Here is a 13812-nt window from a genome sequence, read left to right on the forward strand (position 1 = left end):
TGCCTTTGACAGAATATAAATTATTACTTTGGCTTTAATTTACTACTTTTACTTAATGAATTTCTTACATATATATATATACATAAATGTTTTTTTGAATTAGAGACGTATTTTAACCTAAGAGCAAGTGCTTAGTTTTAATTCATCCAGTAACATATCTGTGAGTGTAATACACTAAAGCAGCCTTAACATATTTAGGTGTTCCAATATAAAGATATTTATTAGGGACTTTATAGACCATCCTTCAAACAAGACGACTTAACAAAATTCTCCCAACTGACAGAAACAATAAACATCCCAAGTTTCTAACTGATGTATGTTAATTTTTAAAGATGATTCTACCTCCCCTTCCCTTGATCATTTCAGTAAATTAATATTGAGTTATACAACTTAATGAGGGAAATTAATTTCCTAAAATTACCTTCCGTGAAGGAAACTAGGCATAAGGTGTATAATCAGTGGGATTTTTTTTTTTCCAGAGGAAAGAGAATCACAGTGAACGGAACAAAGTGGGATGCTGAGATGGAAAAACACTTTATTTTCTTTCCAAAACAATTTTACATAATACTTCTATTTTTAATCTTTCACTGCTTTCAATACATCATCATTTTGAAGAGATAAAGCAATTGCACAAATAAAAATCTTTAGCTCCTTAGGTACCTATTTGGTAACAATTAACAATAAATCTACGGATTACCTATACAGGATTTCTTTCAGGAGCTTTAAATAATCTCAGACATGCTTGTTTCAGTAGGAGTTTTCACATATAGAGCTCAAATGTGATACATTCTGCTCCTCCTGTATTACTAATAACTCTTCATAAATGCAGAATTTTCTGGTTTCTTTCTAGAAGGCACTTCCAAATCCAGGATTAAAGCATTAATATTGATAGCCAGAATATGACCCTATTGCATTAAATTCCTGAAGCATCTTTCTACAGTCAGGAAAAGCAATTTTACTCCTTTGGAGATAAAGAAAAAAAAAAAAAAAAAGGAAGCCAGTCTCATACTAAACAAAACAAAAAGCCCCAAACCCAGTTGAACATCTTCACCACTGGAAAAGTCTCTTTGCCTTCCTTCCTGATGAGGAAATGGGAGCATTACACAGGAGGAGACCTCCTTGCCTACCATCAGCATCCATTCAGCACTACAACATCCACTGAAAGGCAGTGGCACATTCCCCACCTTGCCACCATTTGCATGTACCACAGGCTCCGAGTGATCAGGAATTCCAGTCACCTTCCCCTGGTGGAATGGTACACACCATCCTCCTGCAGCAGGACTTCGGCACGTTCCTGAAACGGCACGGCGATTGCAATAGCACATTGCGTTAGTTTTACCAGTTAATGAAAGACCTAAGGCAATCTAATTCAAGCTCTTTTCTGGGGAAGCATGCCAGCTATATTCCCAGGCCAATTATTGCTTTCACAAAGTGCTCTAAATCTGTCAACAGGCAAAAGTGTGAACTACAGTATAATAACTGAGTTGAGAAGGTGACCCAGTTGTTGCAAGAGGAGCACTGCTGCTTGCCGTGGGAGCAATGAATGTTGGCTCACAGCACCAGTGTGTGATTAAGTGACACACTTACATACTGTGAGCACTCACCAACAAGCTTGTACTCTTAAAAAAAAAAAAAGAAAGCTATACAAACTATGCAGTTTGATAGTAAATGAGTACTTATTTCTACACATCGATATGACAAACAGTTTGCAGGCTGACATGGGAACACCCAAGAAGGCTCAAGTAACATAGTGCTGCTGTGAGCATGATCAAAGGCACTTAATAGATTTTTAGCTACAGAATAAACAGCATCTTGCTATACATGATTTATTTTTCTAAAATACAAGTTAATAAAGGAAGTTACTGAAATGAAATCAATTTCCTAATAATCTAAGGCTTGTGTCTACCTCAAACATTGAAAATTATTGCTGGGTGGAGAGCTTTTGAGAAATAGAGGAAACAACAAAGCTTTGCAATGTATCCTTTGTTTCAATGTCATAAGGGCCAACACTTGAGAAATTACCCACCTGTCCCACCTTTAATATAATGGATTTCTTTCCTCCAGCCATACGTGCTGTAATTAAAAGGCACATAACATCGCCTTAACCCCATGAGGGTTGCTGGCAGGCACTCAACAAGTGCAAGTGCTTTGGCTGTGCTGAGTTCCTCTGAGAGCCATTGATTCTGAGCTAAGTCTGGACAGCTTGAGCCACTTCTCCAAAAATAGCCATGATCTGCAAGGGCTGAAAGCTTTTTCAGCTTGTCAGTGTTCCTGAGCTTTGGTTCCAGCAGGATACGGGGCTGGGTGCTGACCCACCATGGCTACAGCTTGGCAATTCAGAAGTTGTTCTGAGGATGCTACCAGCAGAGCAGAACAGTGAGGCAAAGCCCCAACAAGTGAGTCACACTTCACGGACACAGTTGAGCATGAGGCTGAACTGGAGAAGATTTAATAGCCACGTGAACTGAAATGACAGGATTTGATGTTGAATGTCAACCTAATTATGCGAATAAATCATGTCTAGCTGTACAGTTATTAGCCAAGTTAATTCATTATTTGCTTAAAAATAACATTAAAATTTAACCAATAAAATCTTTTATTGCTGGCTGGTCTTATTTTATTCCTAGTCTAAATGTTAACACTGTTAAGAAACCTTAAAGGAAAAAAAAATCAGAAAATTACCTTCAGAATAATAAACCATCTTTCATCATTTAGTACATTTCATCACATTATCCAATATAGATTTAGGTATCATTTACACAATGAAATATTACTACTTCTTACAGTGTCCCAGAGGACTTCCAGTTGAATAAAACATTATTTTTCACTAAAAAAAAAGGGGGGGGAGGGTGGGGAGGGGCTTTAATTAAAGGTGAAAAAATATCTGAAGGCAGTAAGTCTCCCCATATACTTTCTGTTTACATATCAAAGCTGCTGACTATGCCAGAAATGATTTCATTTCTTCCAGACAAAGTGCCTTGGGCTTGTTTCCTTGCTGATTCTGCCTTCAGTGTTTGGTGATTGCTGAAGGACATGAGAAGAAGTCTGGGGGGTTGAGAAAGGCAGAGGGACACAGCAGACTGAAGGCAGAAGGAGGAAATGACAGAAGGGAAAGCAAGGAAATAGTTTCAAACTAAAAGATTGGATATGAAGAAAAAGTTTTTGTCAGTAAGAGTAATGAAGCACTGGAACAGGCTGCCCAGGGAGCTTGTGGGTGCTCATTTTTGGAGACACCAAAGGGTCTCGATGTGGCTCTGAGCATCTAATTGAGCTGTGAGTGTCCCTGTTCATTGCAAGGTGTTGGACCAGACAGCCCTTAAAAGTCCCTTTCATACTATCATTCTATTACAGCAAATGAAAAAGCAACCAGAAAATTAAGACTTCCAAACCAGGTCCACGCAGATTCTCCATTCAGTTTTGACGATGGCAATGATCACTGGTAAGGAAACCAGTGTTTTTTGTAATTAAACTGGTAAAATAAACCAAAAGATATGGAAAAGCAAGGAAAGAAAAATAAAGATGCATGAAGACTAAAGAGCCAAGATGAGTCGAGTTGCTGAGCTGGAGCTCAGAGTAGTAGGGTGGATTTTGATTCAGCTGTCAGTCGTCTGTATGATCCCCTTACTTAGAAACGAGCAGAGCTTTTCGATTGCCCACCAGACGATAAATAAGCCGTGCCTCCAAACAAGTTAAAGTCTGAACTCTTCAGATTTTATTAGTGATTGAATAGCTCCAGGTGTTTCTAAGCAAAAATCAATAGAGAGATTAGCTGCAACAGTCTGCTGAGAGATTACGGGCGAGACTTTGTCAGAAAGATAACCAGCAGACTCAGGGACAAAGCAATGCCCCCTGTGCTAAGTCTTTACAAGGAGGAATCATCTCACCTTTGAACCTGCAGTTTCCACACCACACGATCCCAAAGGGGATTTTTGTATACTTCCAAGGCAAACACTCATGCTGTTAATGCATGAAGTACTTCCATGGATGGCAGAAGTCATTGCCTGCCATTTAATTTTATTTAAATATTAATGCTTGTCTTTCACTTGTGTGTTAGTCAGTGGCCCATGATAGGAAGTATAATTCATTCTATATTTTGAAAGTATATTACAGGGTTTTAAAATATATTTTTGAACAGTTTACAGTAATACCCCTCTTTTCAGATGAAAGTTTTGAATATTTCTAATGATATCCGAAAACACAAAAAAAGGATTTTTAACATGTACAGATGAACATTTTGTGCTATCTTCCTTTTTTGGGGTCAACTCTGCTATCTCACTGCTGTGCTGGACCCTGGTGCTTTCAGCAGCCCTTTGCAAGAAACCATCATTCCTTCTCTAGTTGTGGCTGCTGGGTCTGCAAGGCTGGCGGCTGGTAGCAGCAGAAATGAGATTAATTGGGGCTGTCAGTACAGCGGCTGGTGGACAAGCGTCCACACACACAGACAACATCAGCAAGGAAAACAAGGCAGAGGATGGACTGAAATAATTAATTTGAAAGTACGCAAATATTTGAAGGGAAGTTTGAGGCATAACCAAAACAGTAAAACTGGGGTAGAGTTTACCAATAATTCATTCATTATGATGAAATTCAAATGGTCATAAAGTAACAGTCTTACTTTGGGAACTGAAAATATAATTTGTAAACTGATTGCTTCCAAAAATGAATTTTTAAAATGTAATATAAGAAAGCTGTCATTCTGCTCTTTCATTTCTCCTCACTCTTACACACTTTTAAAACAAAATATAGAACATTTACTGATAATTTATTCAGACTCATAAAATATTTCTCTGCTTGTTAAATGTAACAGAACTGGACCTTTAATTTATCTCTACCAGGAACTACTTCAGGACAGGGAATTTCTAGGAATATTTCCAAAAAAGTCTTTCCATTAGATGAAAAGAAAATTCATAGAGCTGCCGCAATTTCTGCCCTCGGTGTAAACCATTTGATTTAATATTTACCATTAGCATTACTGTTAAAACTTCTAGGTTAAATTAAGATTTCAAATAAAATTTATCATGTGGTCCACACAGAATTATGTGAGCCTTCCAGTCCAGCAAGAAGGGCACAGACCCTGTATACAGACACTGAGCAAATCTGAAGAGTTACATGCATTTACTTATATGTCACCAACATCTTGTTGCTCAGTCTATGGATGGGCTGTAGCTGAACCCCTCCGATTTGAAGCAATTGTTTGAATAGGTTAAATGGAGATAACCAGTTCTCCCTCATGCTAATAATCTCAGAGAGCTTTCATCCACTTTATCAGGCATCTAAAAATGAAGAGAAATCTTGGATCTTAGTAGGATCAGGATTTGACAAACAGCAGATACAAAGTGATACTAACTACCTGCTCCTGCCCAAGCGCAGCTCACTTGCTCCTTCCTGGCACCCTGGCTCAGCAGAGCAGACCAAGGGGTGATGCCAGCTTATGAGAATGCCTTCCTCAGCCCTGCATGAAACAGGCAAGGAGCCTTGCTGCAGAAATGCCTACACAGCATCTTCATGAGTAACATTACAACCTCTAGAGCTGGGATCTGCTGAACCGTGTTGCTCATGCAGAAGCAGCTTCGAAACCACAGCGTGACTCTGCATTCCTCATGCAGCTCCATCCCCAGTGGCTGTGTGGTTGTTTTCTGCTGTGCAAGGCCCTTCCTGTGCTGCAGTGACCTACTTTTATGCTCTGGTTAGAGAAAGTTGAAAAAAAAAGAAGAAAAAAATTAAGCAGACAAAACCCCCCAAACCCCTCAACAACAAAGAAACAAGTGACTACTTCTTAACTTGTTCTTTAACATTCTTAAGCTCTTACAGAAAATAACTAAGACTCAAATCCTGTAATTCATCCTTATATACCTAAGGCAATAAAATATGCATTTTTCTATGTTGGATTTTTGCCTCAAATATCTTTGTAATAGTCTTATCCAAATGATGAAATCCAAAAGCTATTTTTCTTTTTTTTCAGCATAAGATACTTTCCACTATTGTAAACAAAGATTTAAGAAACAAAGATTTCATTTTAAGATCTACAGCAAATAGGACTTATATTTGAATATTTACATTTGAATATTAGGGACTTTGAATAATCTGTCTGTGAAAGACAAATAAATCAAGGCTTCAGAACAGTGAGAACATAGTTTTAATCATGTTTTCTAAGAGAAAAGGCATAAACTCTAAAATGTAGGTTGTGACTTCTGTTCTGTGAATTGTCATCACAATTGCAAAGTAAGACGGTCTGACAAATACTGGGGCGTTTAAAGGAAACATTAAAAATACCTAAAGGTATTACAAAATGCCAGGATAAAGTGATGGCTTATGGCACAGTATACTCCAGAGAATAAAGGAAGATATAATCTTTTAGATGAGTCCCACTGTCATAGTCCATGTCCCCACTGGGTAACGTCTGCAGTAGCAGAGACCTGAGTCAGCAAGCTCAGATTAGGTAGAAAGAAAATTATAGTACACAGTAATAGTAATAAACTATTTATTAAAAGAGCATTTATTTGTTTGAATTCAAAACAATCTTGGCCATCCAATGAGATGGTTCATCCACCACGATACCAGTATTGCTCTGCAATGTGCCCCATGTGGCACAGATCATAGCAATATGGAACTTTATTGGTTATAGAGGCTTTGCAACCATGTAAGAGAACAGTCTGATCTAAATAACAGTGCAGCGGGAATGCTTTCTACCACAGGACATCTGGACTATCATTGCATAGTAGCATTTCATACTGCTTTAGAATCATAGAATCATTAGGTTGGCAACAAACCATCAACCTCTGAAACAATCAAGTGCAACCCCAACCCATCCCATCATGCCCAATGACTGTGTCTCTCAGTGCCACATGCCCACAGTTCCTGAACACCTCCAGGGACAATGAGTCCACAAGTTTCCACCATATAAGTGCTGACCAGGTTAGTGGGGATGATTTTCAGAGATGGATTGGTACAGTATGTCTACTCTTCAGCATCTGTTCTGTGATTGGTATTTTATGGCAATTCTTACTGCATCACCCAATTATAAAGAAAGGAAACTGTCAATAGCTACAGCCCCGCTGTCTAGGCAGTCTCCATACTGTAGACTGAAAATAAAGATATCAGATATCTTACTTCACAATTTACTAACAAAACCTCAGGAGTTTAACATGAGGAAATATTTTAGGAAACTAAGGACAAAGAAAGTATGCAAAACTCCATATATTTCTGTTACTGTCAGTCACAATTAGAGAAGCAGATGTAAAGACGTTGACAAATCCTACCTCAGAGAAATCCATTGTGTTCCAGGAGAAACAATACCCAGCAATCAGAAAATTTGTTTGACATTATTCAGTGAAGAAAAGGACATTTACAAAGGGATTCATAGGAATTAGAACAGAAATCCAAAAATCAAATAGAATTTGATGATGAGGCTCCTATCTATAACTTACAGAATGCTCCCCCACTTTAAGTATATTAGAATACATTATATAAGGAGATATGACAGATTGCCTATAATCTGTTTAAATACAGTGCCACAAGCTCTGTTCATGGACTACAGACGTGAAAAATTAGGTGTCTTGCGAGCAAAGTTCCTATGTAATTCCACTATGTAATTGAAGCCTGAATATGAAATAGCTTTTGATTTATTCTTTTTCTCTTTTTATACTGTTTTCATCCTTAATGTTAACTTCTAACCTAAAATTTCTTGACAGTGGATTTTGTCATTCACAGACATTTTGCTCAACTATCCTTACAGGAAACATCTTCAACTTGAACATGCCCCACTATCGTTTTAATGCATTTCCAACATTCCCTGAAAGCACAGTGAATTGGTCCACTGATTTCAATAGTCTTCAGATCAGACCCATGAGACTGGTAGATAAATTCATTACATACTCCAGAATGAACAGTTAGAAAGAAATTGCTTTAAGATTAATGTATTTGTAACTGTTGTTTCCACAGTGAGTCTTTTCAAGAAAGTGAATATATATGGAGAGCTTTGTACCACACGTGTGATCATATGTGGTCCAAACAAGGGAGCTGATGAGCAGCATTCAGGCAAAATGAAGCCTACAGGCAACCAGGTGCACACATCAGGAGGACATCATTCCTTTCTGCTGCATTTCGCTTCTTAGCTGATGACAACACAAGAGCCAGCTAAAGAAACTGGTCTTTTCTGCATTATTTAAATACTGCCTTCACATACCCTCAGCATCCACACACAGAAGCTCAAGAGCCTGATCTGCAGTCAAAGCCTTGCCTCCCAAGGTAAAGGTAAACCCTAACTGCTATTCATTACAGCCCTGAGTTTAAACCAAACATTTAACTGTTTGTGCTTGGCCCAGATTTTTTAAAATGTGGAAGCGTAAATCTACATGTGCTCAATGCTCAGATGTTTTATTCAAGGGATAAATGCCTTCAATAAATATTCATGCTCCAGTGTACATTCTGAAATATCCCATCTCAGTCAAATGACTGTAAGCATTAGTTTTACGTTACTGATGCTAATTTTTAGCCCCAAGTAAAAATCTTAATTGCACTCATGCAATTTCACTATATTTATTCTGGTTACAGAGGGTCAGAAGTGATAAAAATTCAATTACTCTTTCTGATGTGTGACAACAATTTTGTGTCTCTTCATGTTTTTCCACTGGTTCTTCTCAAAGAGACCTCACCATTATTAGCACTTTGATTAGAGGTTTTCATCCTCAAATACTATTAAGCATTTGCATTTGGTAGACAAATTGCAGTTCCCTCATCCATCCAGTGTCTGGCACTGGAAGCAGAGTGAACTGACTGCAGCCCTGCCTTCAGGTGGGGATTTGTGAAAGGATGGATGGATTTATTCTTCACCCACCCACCATCAATATTTCCCCACTAAACCATACACCTTAGCACAACATCTAAATGCTTTTTGAACACCTGTGACAGTGACTCCACCAGCTCCCTGTACAGCCCATTTCAGTCCCTGTTCAGTACCCATCTCAATTAAACAGTCCTAGATTGCCTTACCTGGAAGCATGTATCTTTCAAGTGGGTCCCCTCAATGCATTTGCCCATGCAGTTGAGGTGGGACACAGCCCAAAGTGGTTCCTTCACAGGAAAACCAGAGCTAGATATTAGAAAGAAAGAAAAAAAGGAAGGAAGAAAGTCATGCTATAGTTTTTCAGATCCGCCCTCAAGTTCTGTCTGAAAGCTCACGTGCTTTTGCCATTTTTAACCAGCGTAATTCAAAATGAGTCTGTATTTTTCTGTTTTGTGCAGAAAACATTGCCACCTTGGGAAACTCCTGTTTGCAGTGGCAGTACATCACGAGCAGCTTTAATGCATGGACACAACTCTACATTCTGATTACAATTTATGCCAGCTTTCCATCCAGGCATGCCTTTTCACAGCACAACAACAATGCTTTTGTTCATTTGTCTGTGTAAAGCAGATGCCACAAATCTGCCCACAGCAAGGTCAGAAAGCCTCAAAATTGGGAAATGCAAATACCTCAATAGATACAAAACAACACATCTCTGACTTTCCAGGTGCAATTCTACCTCTAATCATGAAGATTGCCCCCAGACAGCCAGACCTCCTGCTGAAGTGCATGCTCTGGATTTATAGCTAGTAAAAAGGAAAAGGCAACTTAAAACCAGTGCAGAGGTTGCCCTGTTCCTCACTCACACCCGTCTAATTGAGGCTGAATGACACAGGCAGGCTTAAGGGAATACAGTTTGGACCATGTTAATGGCTGCCCTAATACAGATGTTTCTCAATGGCAACAAATTTGACTTTACAAGATCTTGAACTTTTTTATTCGAGTTAGCAGAAGATTTAAGACTTTACTTTTCTCCTACAACCAGAACCAAGAATGCATATTATTCATACTCGTGCATCAAGTATTTTCAAGGGACAAGCTTTACAGCTTGTACAGTCAGGCAGCGCAAGGTGACTCAGCTGGCAGGTCACAAATAAGGAGCAGAGCACAAAAAGCAAATGGTTATGTAAAATTTATTCTGATCAATATAAGCACTTAAATATTTACCCAAGACTGTGTGGGGCAGTTGACAGAATACAAGGAAGGGATGCCACTGAAGTTACTACTGCAAACTTAGAGAGCAGTTCTGGCTCTGGTAGCCTCTGCAAAGCCCTGACAATGTGAAGAAGCTCTTCCTTAAGAATACAACATTGAGCTTGAATGTAAAAAAAATAATTAAAAAAAAGCATGCTGATTTTGATTCATAATGCACGTATTGCACTCTCATCTTGTTGCTTTCCAACAAAGCCACTGTTTGCGTACATATGAAAGCTGTGACTTAAATATCCAAGGTGAACAAAGGCAAAGTGGAGTATTTACATTGTTGGAGTAACAGACACAGTCTGATGAAGAATGCTTAAACTTGAAAGAGAATTTCCTAGGAAGAGCTACGGATTTTTTCTCTTTTTGGCACTGAACTTCACAGGAGATGATAGACATTGCAAGGGAAGAAGGAATAGTATCGTAAATAAAACTTACAGACAAGAAAAATAATACCAAGTGCTTTGTTTTACATGTGAGTTATTAAAATTAACAAACCCATGCAGTTTCTTTTCTTCCTATTAGTATATTATTGCAAAGTAAACGTCATCATCTGAGGCAAACAACATCAGCTCTTTCCATGAGGCCAGATACAAAATGAGTGTTAAGCCCTTCAAGCAAAAGAGCCACAGATTTCCCATGGGTTTCCAGCCCCACTAATCTCCCTGCTGTTCCTACTCTTTCATATCTTTGACTTGGTGACAACGGAAAGCTTGCAAGGCTCTGAAGTACTGTCATTAAAATACCAGATTATAAGGACAAAGCTCAGCATCACCTTGCCCTTAATGGTATCTGATCAAAAGAGTTTCTTAAAAATTCAAGCTTGAGAACTGTACTCCAACACAAGAGAGAAATCTCACTTCTAGTTATTCAGCTTCTTTGGACTTCAAACATATGCAGGTTTTACTTTCAGTGGCTTCACACGGTAACATTTGGGAATCACCACACTGAAAGCCTCCCTATCTGCAGTTATCAGGCAACTGGAAAATACCAAAGATAAATTATTATTAATACACCTTTTTTTTTCTTATTTATTACCACTGTGCTTTATATTAATACTATTTCTAACTGGACTATGCAGCTGTTGCATTTGATAGGTTTGTACCTCAGAAACTCTTCTTTTTTCTTTGGGTTAATGGAAAGCATCACATAAAACAATCTGGGGGAAGTATTACTTTGGGTCATTTGGTGCCAGAGCAATAAATTAATAATGCAGTGGAAAGGGCTGCCTGTGGAAGAGGTGGAGTCACCAACCCTGGAGGTTTCCAAGAAAAGAGTAGATATGGCACTTAGGTCCATGTCTCAGTGGACATGGTGATGATAGGCTGACAGTTGGACAAGATGATCCTAGAACTCTTTTCCAACCTTAACAATGCTTTGATTCTGTAAAATTGCAGTGGAGTAAATGAGCCCTACAGACATGAAATGCAACCTGAGGAAAAGCATAATAATAACATATTTAGTGACAAAATTCTTTCCCTCTCCCTACTGCTATGAAAGGCCAGAACTAAGCAAGAGACCTTGATGTCATGCTGCCTGTACATGTAGTGCTCCTTCACTTACCAAAGATAAGCATTTGCACTGGCCTCAAACTGCAACCCCAGTTTTTGGTAGCTTGGGAGCAATATACGAGAGGGACGAGAAAGCTTGGACAATTTTGGAACTCAGTCAGAGGACCTGCTATGACACATGCTCAATAGTGTCCCATCATCTTGTAAGCAACTGACATTAATCTGTGATCTGTCCCCATGGTACAGAATCAACACTATGGATATATTCAGGCAAAAGATTATGGCTCCTGCCTGGGGGGGCAGGGTGTTATTTTAATTTGAGGGGGGAGCACAGAGAAAGGCTGCAGACAGCCTCCTCATTACTGCTAATGAGGGAGCAAGCACACTCATTGGGCCTCTGGATTGCATTGCACTCCAGAGCCAAATTCACAAAAGAAAGAGAAGGTCAGAGGTAAGTGTTCTGCATGGCAATGGCTGCATTAAATGACCTGGGAAATTCTCCCTCACCGTGGAGCACTCATCCTGAAGGAGGTTGGCAGCACTTTCATTCGCTTTGTTCCAGCTCATGCTCCTCAGTCCTTTGCATAAATGACACTACTGTTATGTGCTGTTATGTTAAATTCAATTTACTGGGAAAGGCAGATAAGGTCAGCTACAGTTACATCGTTAACTACCAACAAATTAACATCCTGTGTCCATAAAGAGCTGGCAGTGGGGGAAAGGACTAAATGTCTTCAGTTAATTTGTAAAAACAAAGCATAAGTTTTCATTTCAATATCAACTCATAGAAGAATGAATATCCTTTGATGTTAGCATCAAAAAACTTTCTCCACTGATATCTTCGGCTGCAATGCACGTTTGCCGAAAGCCAATCAATGGTCTTTATTAAAATGATTTCACATCAGTTGAAGGCAAGGAAGATAAGAGAGTAAAAGGCTGGCAACCTAGCTCTCCTGCCTCTTGCAGGATGTACTGGGAGCAACTTCTTGAACCATCGAGTAATGTTTTATAACTTCCAAGATTATATTACTTCTGCTTGTCAGTCATAAGTACGGGGAAAAAATGAGAGCACTAGTAAATAGAGATAACAGATTTACAGGGAGATGCAGTCAGCATATGCACAGGGTATGAAATACTGTATCTGTGTATACTAATATTTCAGAAAAGGCTTTTTAGGGATTTTAATGGTGTTGCAAAGTATTATTTAGTAGCCTGTCCCTGAGTTTTCTACTTGCTTGTTTGTTGTTGTTTGTTTTTCTAACATCTCTTCCCCTCAGGCTATTCCTCCTTTAGGTTGTCTATTAATAGAATATATCAGACTAAAAAGCCACATGTCCTTCTCCTCTCAGTGCACCATTTTCTTCCTACCTGGACATTATATTCCAAAATGTTTTGGAAACGGACAATCAAATATTTGCAGCTCTGCTATTTTTCTCAATCTTAGTTACAAAATCTTTACTTAAAAAGTAGAATTTTCAAAAGTCCTCACCTTTGGGGTTTCACAATGCTCCTTTACTTCTGGACATCTCTTTAGATATCTTCCAGTGGAAGAACTCTATAAAGAACACAAACTTACTGTCAGTAGGTTTTGAAGGTCCCCAAAAAGCAACCTGCAGGTTCCCAGGGAATAACAAATCTCTTTTTGAAAATGATTTAATAGTTTCCCAAGTATAACTAAGATTTCTATGAATTTTATTTATATAAAAACCATCAGTATATTGTTACCAAATAGCATTTAACACAAATACATACTATTCCAATGATTACTGCACACAGTTTTCTTTGTGAAGGAGAAATAAATCCAGTTGGAAAAGACCTCAAAGATCACCAAGCCCAACCCTACCCACCCCAGTGACCATGTTGCTCTCCTGAACAGTCTTTGAGGCATACATTGCATGTGAAGAGCTGAAAATGCCTCTGCTGTGAATCAGTGCCTATCAGGCACAAAACGATATATTGTCACAGGATAATATCTTTTTTCTTTTTCCTTTTTTTTTTAATACTGTCAAAACAAACACTTTGCTTGAAAATAATTCTTGCAATATTTTGGATTCCCACTTGTTTGACAAATAAGAACAAGTCAAAATTAAAGGGATTTGTCATCACAAAATCAACCCCAGAAGCTGAACACAAGCCAAGTCTGACAGGAGCACTTTGTGTGCTGGAGAACTATTTTCTAGTCAGGGAAAAATTGCCCATTTGGGGATGCTACAGGTGACACATTAGACATAAGCATTCAGATTGGGTATAATAACA

General features: G+C 38.6%; 1 long non-coding RNA gene across 2 annotated transcripts in view; it reads right to left on the bottom strand.

Annotated features, from left to right (window-relative positions):
- Nucleotides 1–518: 518 nt before the first annotated feature.
- Nucleotides 519–13812, bottom strand: part of LOC107318434 — a 42931-nt gene continuing 29637 nt past the window's right edge. Inside the window, exons 6-8 of one of the 2 annotated variants that reach the window (XR_004308410.1) lie at nt 13046–13111; nt 8992–9091; nt 519–1294 (exon numbers count right to left, since the gene is read on the bottom strand). This is a non-coding gene — a long non-coding RNA (uncharacterized LOC107318434). Of the gene's footprint in view, nt 1295–2892; nt 5684–8991; nt 9092–13045; nt 13112–13812 lie in introns of those variants that run through there. The other variant, XR_001557351.2, reaches the window with a different exon arrangement.

The sequence above is a fragment of the Coturnix japonica genome, chromosome 9 (assembly GCF_001577835.2).
Source record: "Coturnix japonica isolate 7356 chromosome 9, Coturnix japonica 2.1, whole genome shotgun sequence".
NCBI lineage: Eukaryota > Metazoa > Chordata > Aves > Galliformes > Phasianidae > Coturnix > Coturnix japonica.